We start from the raw sequence: 9,515 nt of genomic DNA, 5'->3' as shown, positions 1-9,515 counted from the left end.
CACAACTGGGAATCAGCTGCTTGTCCTGCATAACTTTGGAAGGTTTTCTGCCATTCCCACCATGACCCCTTCTGTGTAGCATGAGATCTAATTCCGTTTTGGGTTCTGTGATCGGATTTCTTTCTTTTCTTTTCTTTCTTTCTTTCTTTTTTTTTTTTAAGATTTTATTTATTTATTTGACAGAGATCACAAATAGGCAGAGAGGCAGGCAGAGAGAGAGGAGGAAGCAGGCTCCCCGCTGAGCAGAGAGCCCGATGCGGGGCTCGATCCCAGGATGCTGGGATCACGACCCGAGCTGAAAGCAGAGGCTTTAACCCACTGAGCCACCCAGGAGCCCCTGTGATTGGATTTCTCATAAAAACGACCACCCGGTAGGAAGAGCAGCGAGCTTCAGGAGCTGTTGTAGCTTATTGGGAATGAAAGCTCTCAGGCTACTTCTTCCTCCGTGGCAAGCGTGCACAGTGGGGCAGCTCGTGTTGTCCATCGATGGGTGGGGGTGGGGAGCTGAGTGGGTCTGCACTTCCCAGCCCCTTGGCAGGAGTGTGGCCATTAGCTCTCCAGTAGAATGTGAGCCTGAGTGATGAGTAGTATTGCAGAAGCAGGGGTTTCTGGAAGCAGACACTCCGCCTTCCCCCCCTTCCCTTCCACTCCCTAGAAGAGCCACAGAAGGAACCAACCCAGATCCCGAATGGACAGGGGCAGGGAAGCTGCCCCGTGACTCCATCCCCCACCTGACACTTCTGATGGAGAAATGAGCTGCCCTTGTTCTGAGCCGTTTTCCTTCCCAGACTATCGCCACAGTCGTTCTCTGTCAGATGGAGAGAATGGCTCGGGGGTGGGGGGAACAGAAGCACTGCCGGCCAACGGCGCCACCTGGAAGGAAGGTGCCTCGGGGACAACAGAGACGGACGCGCGAAATCCACGCACCTGCCCCGGGCTGGTCCTCACTTCCCGGAGTGCTATGGTGTTTAGTTTTGATGTTATACCATTTGGGGGGGGGGCAACATGTAAATAGTAAATAAATTTTCTTGTTTACCCATTTGTCAGTAATAAAATATTTCCTGGGTGCCTAGTATATGCCAGAGCAGTATATGCTGAGGGCTGGGCGGATCGCCAACACAGAACCAGCTCCAGCCCACAGGCCTTAACGACAGGGGTCGAGGAAGGGGAGAGGACAGAGTAGAACATGATCACAACAGAGTATGACAAATGCTCTAATGGAAAGATGTCCAGAGTATCCTGGGAGCCTCCGGTTCCCCATGAAGCCCATTGGGAGTGATTCACCATGTCCAGCTGTCAGTGCTTAGGACGAAAAAACCAGCTCACTTTAGATTGAGGACATTTTTAGTGAGCAAGAACAATTAAAAATAATCACAACGGGTGGATAAAATTAGAATACCTCGCTTAAAATACTTGGAAATATTTATAAGCTGGAAAGTAGAGAATGGGATGGAACAGGAGCCAAGAGCGTCCACTGCGTGAGGATTGATGATCGGGCCATGGCGGGTGCTGAGGAAGGACCTCCCACGCCGTGGGGCGTCTCTCCTCTATGCCCCAGCCCACGCGCCACGGGTGGACGGCAGCAATGCGCAGAAACGAAATTCTCTCTCTTTGGCGTCGTGGTTTCATCCGCACACTTCTACTCTTGTGTCCATGGCTTTGCTGTCTAAACAGCTGTCCGTCACGGTCCATATCAGGTTTGGAGAATCAGACAAGGTCTCGTGCATGGAATGCAAGTCAGATGCCTAATTGGCCCCATTTCCAAAAGTTCGCTGACATTCCAGTTCCTATTTGAGGAATTGTTACCTGGTAAAAATTCTATTTACATATGTATTCGGTGACATAAATCAGTTTTCTTTTTCCTTTTTTTTTTTAAGATTGAACTTTCCCAATTAAAATTCTTTGGTGCTACCATTGCCTAAAACTGGGTGTCTCCCCACCAAATGATCTTTATCCTATATTAATCAAATGAAGGTACTGGTAAAACAGTCAAGATTTTGTATAAATATTATTTAAAAGATTTTACTGACTTATTTTAGAGAGAGAAAGAGAGCAAGGAGGAGCAGAGGGAGGACAAGGCAGACTCCCCAGTGAGCACAGAGCTTCACACCGGGCTCGACCTCACGACCCTGAGATCATGATCTGAGCTGAAATCAAGAGTCAGAAGCTGAACCAGTTAAGCCACCCAGGTGCCCCTTAACTCAATTTTTTCTATCACTCGTTGCTTAGCTACATGTACATGACAATGTAAACCACTAATTAATGCTTATAAAAAAGAAAGACGGGGAGGCCAAAAAAAGGGGGGATATAAAGTAGCTATATATGTGCAAATGAAAGCTTTATCTTATGTTAATTCTGAATTCAGAAGAGGTTTTATTAAGAAGCCAATGCAAGACTGACACTTTACAAGTGAATCTACCTATGATGAATCACATAATAAAGATCTGAAATTGCCAATGAAGAGAAATTCCCAACAAAAGATACTTTCATTTTAGCTCCCAAATAAGGGTCACCTCTCTGCAAAGTGATTTTTTTGACCCAGCTCCAATAAATGCAGATATTCAGGCTAAAAAGAGCAAGGAGAAAACCCATGGTTGTGGAAATCTTGAGTGTGGAGCCCAGGAACATGCAAGGAAGGCGGGCACTGCAGGGACTCCTGGGCGGCTCTGTGTTAAGCCTCTGCCGTCAGTTCAGGTCATGATCCTCAGGTCCTGGGATCGAGTCCTGTGTCGGGCACCCTGCTCAGCACGCAGCCTGCTGCTTCTTCTCCCTCTGTCCGCGCTCTCTCTCTCTATCCTCTCTCTTGCTTTCTTTCATGTAAGTATATTTTCTTTCTTTTTTTTTTTTTAATTATTATTTATTTATTTTCAGAAAAACAGTATTCATTATTTTTTCACCACTATAAGCTCAGGGGTTAGAGCACTGGTCTTGTAAGTATATTTTAAATTCTTAAAAAAAAAAAAAAAAGGAAAGAAAAGAAAAGGAAGGTGGACATCCCTTAGCTGGGTAAGAGAGAGGAAAGAATGCCCCTGCAGAGGGCAAATGACTTAGGAAAGAAATGTTTTTCCTGAGTCCCTATGCTGTAGTGTCCAGTATTCAAGAGATTTTCGCACACTGTCTCGTTTCATTCCCTGGCCCTGCAGGGTGGACGGCACCACCCACTCCAACTCGAACCCATGTTCTCTGACCCTAAGGGCACGCTGTTTCTGCTGGGGGTATGCATTGCAAGGAGGGGATTCCCAGAAGTCATAGAATTAATGGCACATGCCACAATGTTTGCATTTTGCAGGGCTATGAAGCTGAAGGACAATTTAGGGATTTTTTTAATTCCATAGTGTCACCTTATATTTATTCATCCATTAGAAACTCATGTCAGAAATACCTTGACATTCTGTCCTAACCGCTACCCCCACACACCTCCACAGAGACGGCTATTTCAAGCCACCATCATTTCCTTGACTTACTGAAATAGCATCTAATTGGTTTCCCTCTCCCACTCTTGACCCCTTAATGTCTATTCCTCCACACCATCCCTGATGACATTTGTCAAAAGTAAAACTCATCACTCTCCTCCTCTGAACAAAGTTGTCCAAAGATTTCGCATCACTTGCAGAACAAAATAGAAAACAAAATACAAATTCTTACATGACCATTAAGGTCCTAGATATTTTTAAAATATTTTATTTATTTATTTGACAGACAGAGACCACAAGTAGGCAGAGAGGCAGGCCAGAGGCGGGGGAGCAGACTTCCTGCTGAACAGAGAGCCCAATTCAGGGCCCAATCCCAGGACCCTGCGATCATGACCTGAGCTGAAGGCAGACACTTAACTCACTGAGCCACCCAGATGCACCCTTAAGGTCCTATATTAAAAAGCATCACTGCTTTTTACTGCTTTTACGCTCACTGCTTCATTCAGCCTTTCTACTGCTCAGAGATATACCAAGAACACTCCAAACCTATATGTCCTTTGCAAACAGAGAGACACGGGGTCAAAAGAACAAGGCAGAGATGATTCAAAGAATCTTGTTCACAGTAACTGAGTTAACAGTGTTGTCTTTTATTTGGATGGTGAAGAGGTAGTCTCTTTTAAGATTTTTATTAGGGAGGGGCACCTGCGTGGCTCAGTGGGTTAAACCTCTGCCCTCGGCTCAGGTCATGATCTCAGGGTCCTGGGATCGAGCCCCGCATAGGGCTTTCTGTTCAGCAGGGAGCCTGCTTCGCCCTCTCTCTCTGCCTGCCTCTCTGCCTACCTGTGACCTTTGTCTGTCAAATAAATAAATAAAATCGTTAAAAATAAATAAATTAAAATTTTTATTAGGGAAAAATGTAAACATAACCCCAAATTAGAAGGACAATAATATAAAAACCTACATACTCGTCTGTGATGAGAGGAACCACCCTCCTAAGTGGGTGTCTAGGATTTCACATATGGTAGCCCTGCCCACGTCCCAAGTCTGGACCCTTAGGGACCTGAGCGTAGGATTCCCACCCCCAGTTCCCACCTCGTTTTTCCTGGGACACCTTTTAAAATAACCAGTCAACGTTGAGTCTCTGAAAAGTTAGAGACCTCTGGCCACAACTACCTTGTAAGTAATAGGTGCTGCCATCCTGCTCTCTATCTATTTCGTGCTCACTCATGGCCTGGGACTGCCCTTCCCTTGGTTTGCTGAGCACCCTCAGCCCCTCACCCTTATTTGGGGGATCTGCAAGTAACACATCTTATGACTTTACCTCCTTTGTGTGGCTGTGCTAAAACTGTGCCTTCAGTCAAGGTTACCCGGAGTTTCCTTTTCTCTAAAGTGGGAGATTGGATACGGAGGGGGCTCCCTGCCCACCTCATTTGGCCCATGCCCCCTCAAGCAGCAGGCCATGATCTGCATGTTCGTAATCTAATTCTCCAGCTCTGGCTTCTCAGGACATCGTCACCCAGTCGAGGCGATCAGCAGCTCACTGAGCTCGTGTTCCATAGGTACTTTGATTAGATTCTTCTGCTGCTACCTCCCACCACCGTGAGCCACACAAGCAAATCCCAGACCTCACATCCTGTAGTCTTATCACTTATTTCAATCACTTCATTATTAAATTTGTTATGCATCTCACAAGGAATCTTTTTTTAAACAACCATAATTCTGTTATCATCTCTAACAAATGAACAGTAATTTCCTAATAGTATCAAATATTTATTGATGTTCAGATTCAGAGAATTCATGATGAGTCATGAGAATCAAAAGCTTTCCTTGAGCTCTGTTAAGTTTTAGATGCTTATTGGAGAACTTTTTAAGATGCCAAGTAGGGAGATGATCATATGGTTGTAGAGTTGGTGGGGGGCCACGGTGGGAGATGTGAATTTTGGAATCGACAACATATGTGCATAAAATCGTATTTTAAATGACAATTCTGGAGGAGATTCCAAAGAGAGCCAGTGTTCAGGATCTGGGTCCACAGGCATGCTAACTCTTAGCGGATGGGAAGAGAAAAGAAAAAGTAAACTTTGAGATTAAAAAAGTGAAGCCCAGAAAAGGTAAGTGATTTGGCCAAGACCCACATTGCAATTTTCATCAAGGATAGATGAAAGTTGAAGCTTCTTATTCTTTTTTGAGTCATTTTATGATAGAAGTTCAGAGACATATATTTCACTTTTCGAGTCAGTTATCCCATACATCGACTGTTTCCATATTGTTATTAATTTCATTATTGCTTACATTGTCACAGACCAGAAAGAGCTCATTGTGTCACAGAGAAAGCACTTCTTGTCTAGGGCTTTGCTCGCAAAGGGATTTCTGAGTGGGGAGATATGGCGACATTGTTATCGCCTGAGCCGGAGCCTCCACGCAGGCATGAGGGATTTCTGGACGATGATTCAGTGAAAGGAGAGCACGGAGCCCACTGAACGACTCGAGAAATCACAGCAACACCTCCACGTACCCCAAACCATCAAGTGCTCTCCTTCTGGTCTTCTCTTGTGGAAAAGTGACACTATGAGTGCTTAGGTAACCGATTCAAAGCAAGATTTTGTTCACAAGTGGAAACTCATTATTTATAATTTAAACTTTAAGGGCAAGAGGGCCTCAGAACAATACAATGTGGATCTCTGCTCCTCCCCACTCCGCACACAGCTGCATCTTCTGATGCGGTCCTGGTCACGTCCCCAAGACACCAGGGTGAAGGTAGGCATAAGTGGACTTGGCCGTATTGGGAGCCTGGTCATCAGGGCTGCTTTCAGCTCGGGCAAAGTGGATTTTATCGCCATCAGTGACCCTTACCTACATGGTCTACATGTTCCAGTATGACTCTACCCACAGAAAATTCCATGGCACAGTCAAGGCTGAGAATGGGAAACTTGTCACCAATGGAAACCACGTTTCCATCTCCCAGGAGCAAGATCCTGCCCACGTCAAATGAGGTGAGGCTGGTGCCGAGTCTGTTGTGGAGTCCGCTGGGGTCTTTACCCCCATGGAGAAATCTGGGGCTAACCTGAAGGGTAGGGCCAAAAGAGTCATTATTTCTGTCCCGCTTTTTAATGCCCCCATGCTTGTGATGGGCATGAACCATGAGAAATATGGTTTGGGGAAGCTGTGGTATGACGGCTGAAGGGGATGCCCAAAGCATCATCCCCACTTCTACTGGCACTAGGGCTGTAGGCAAGGTCATCCCTGAGCTGAATGGGAAGCTCACCGGCATAGCCTTCCATTTCCCCACCCCCAAAGTGTTAGTCGTGAATCTGACTTGTCACCCAGAGGAAGCTGCCAGATATGATGATATGATAACATCAAGAAGGGGGTGAAGTGGCATTGGAAAGCCCCCTCAAGGCCATCCTGGGCTACACCGAGAACCAGGTTCTCTCCTGCAACTTCAACAGTGACACCCACTCTTCCACTTTCAATGCTGGGGCTGACATTGCTTTCAATGACCACTTTGCTGAGTTCATTTCCTGGTGTGACAATGAATTTGAGTACAACAACCAGGTGGTAGACCTTGTGGTCCACATGGCCTCCAAGGAGTAAGGGTTTCCTGGACCACCAGCCCCAGGGAGAGCACGAGGAAGGGAGAGGCCCTCAACTTGCTCCAACATCTCCTCCAACACACCGATAACCTCCCGACCTGCACCATTTCTAACCCAGGTCCCCCGAAGAAAGGGAGGGGCTTGGGGAGTCCTACTTTGTCATGTATCAATGAAATAATCCTGTATCCAGTGAAAAAAAGAAAGAAAGAAAAAAAAAAAAAGAACAACACGGTGTCAGGTGTGCTGGCATGGAGACACTCAGTATCTCACAGTTTCTTTATTAACTTTAATTTTCAAGTTGTGTTATCTCTTGGATTACACCTTTTAAAGCAAGAAACTTGTGGTTTGAACTTACAGTTCCGTTTGGATTTGTAGCCATAATGGCAAAAGACAGGACTGGCCGCTATGACCTTTATGTGGGCCCTTTTTTTCTGGGGAATGGGAAGCTAATGAATATAGAGAAGAAGACCACACGGAAATGACAGCCATCTTTATTATCCAATCTTATTCCAACAAAGTCATTGAAAGCATTAACTACTCAGAAATTATGAATCTGAAAATTAGTTATGATACCGTAGTTGGTAAGAACGTTGATTAATAGCACAAACAAGTTAGAAAAACAACTGAAGTTACTTGGTGTCTTAGCAGATGTTTTTGTGCAAATGTGCCCCCAAAAGTGGAAGTAAACTCAAGGATACAGTGTCTGACAGAACAAATCAATCAAATTTATAGGAAGAAATCACCCCATTTGGCATTTACATAACACTGTCTTCTGACGATTTGAAGTCAGTTGGCTAGCGATATTAGATCTCATCCTCAGTGAAGTTCAAATATTAATTTACAAAAAGAGGAGGGGGCCTGATCCCTCCTGATCTGCACAGGTTTCAGCCATGCAGCAGTGAGAATGGAATAGTCTAGGGGTGTTGGCACCACACGTATCTAGACTCCTGGTTGGCCTCTGAATAAGACAGTGAACCCTGTGAGCCCCAGTTTCCTCATCTGCAATACTGTTCCTGTACTGTCGCTGTCAGATTTAAAAGGGAGATGTATGCAAATGCAGGTATACCTCGCACAAGGGTCTGACCTACTGAAGGTGATCCAGGTATTTTATTTTTTTATTTTTTTTTTTAAAGATTTTATTTATTTATTTGAGAGAGAGAGACAGTGAGAGAGAGCATGAGCAAGGAGAAGGTCAGAGAGCGAAGCAGACTCCCCATGGAGCTGGGAGCCCGATGTGGGACTCGATCCCGGGACTCCAGGATCACGCCCTGAGCCGAAGGCAGTCGTCCAACCAACTGAGCCACCCAGGCGTCCCTTTTTTTTTTTTTTTTTTTTAAAGATTTTATTTATTGATCCAGGTATTTTAAAATCCTAAGTGTGGTCACATTTTGCACTCATTTGCCAGCCGTGCCTCCTGAATGCTCAGGATAACTGCCCACCCAAAACAGCAGCCCCAGCTCTTCTGGCCATTCCTTGACGCTCAGGTCATGCTTCTCCATGGTGAGTCAAGTCACCTGAGAACGGACATGGGTCTGGGCTTCCTTGAGTGGCCAAGACAAGGGAAGCAAAATGTGTTTGTGTGGTAGGACTGGGGAGTCAAGTTCTCACTTCATAGTCTAGAAATAGACTGCAAAGGGCTATAAACATATGGATCATTGTGAATTTGTGGCAGACCACTAACGGCATTAGGAATATGAGAGGACCGCTTCTTTTAGTAGAAGGCTGTGAAGGATAAGCAGCACACACCATTACTTGATGATTCAGACAAAATTGGAAAGTGAGAGGGACAAGCCTGCTTCTGACCAACATGTGTCTTCTCTATTGCAATCACCACCAGTGTGCATGGGCACAGGTGCCCCTCCCATGCCTCAGGTAGAAGTTTTGGGGCTTCCTGATGGGCCAAGGAAAGGTCTTTCCCTGTGGGTGCCTGTCTGGAGAGCTGGAGAGCAAAGAAACAGGAAATACACAAACCATTTCAAGGTATGTCATGCTTCCAGCTTCCTGATTCTAGGACATTGTGCATTCTCCTCTTACACACTGAGGTTAGCCAGGGTTCTCCAAAATATATGCATTTCTTTCTTATAAAGAATCTACATGTGATTAGGGAGGCTGCAAAGTTCTAAGTTCTGAAGCAAACAAAACGGAGACACGGGAGAGCCAGTGGTGCCAGTTCCAGTCCAAGCCTGTCCAAAGGCAGTTGAAGACCAATGGCCCAAGCTGAAAGACAGACAGAGTGAAATTTCCTCTTCCCCAACCTTCCTTTTCCACTAAGACCTCCAGTGGATTGGGTGAAGCCAACTCACATTAGGGAGGGTGATCTTCTCTGCTCAGTCTCCTGATTCAAATGTTCATCTCATCCATACACCTACAGAGACACACCCAGAATCATGTGTGACCAAATGTCTGGCCGTCCAGTCAAGTCGACGTATAAAAGCAACCATCACAATGCCCCCCTCCTGGCTGGGACACGTTAGACCAAATGTATTACTTGGGGTTTAGTATTGGAAAG

The 9,515-nt window shown here is 45.6% G+C and overlaps 1 pseudogene; it reads left to right on the top strand.

Annotated features, from left to right (window-relative positions):
• Positions 1-6,131: 6,131 nt before the first annotated feature.
• On the top strand, positions 6,132-7,081 carry LOC122907497 (annotated as a pseudogene).
• The last annotated feature ends 2,434 nt before the right edge of the window (positions 7,082-9,515 follow it).

Source organism: Neovison vison, chromosome 5 (assembly GCF_020171115.1).
Source record: "Neovison vison isolate M4711 chromosome 5, ASM_NN_V1, whole genome shotgun sequence".
NCBI lineage: Eukaryota > Metazoa > Chordata > Mammalia > Carnivora > Mustelidae > Neogale > Neogale vison.
The sequence above is the reverse complement of the archived record's forward strand: the minus strand, read 5'-3'. Positions and strand labels throughout refer to the sequence as shown.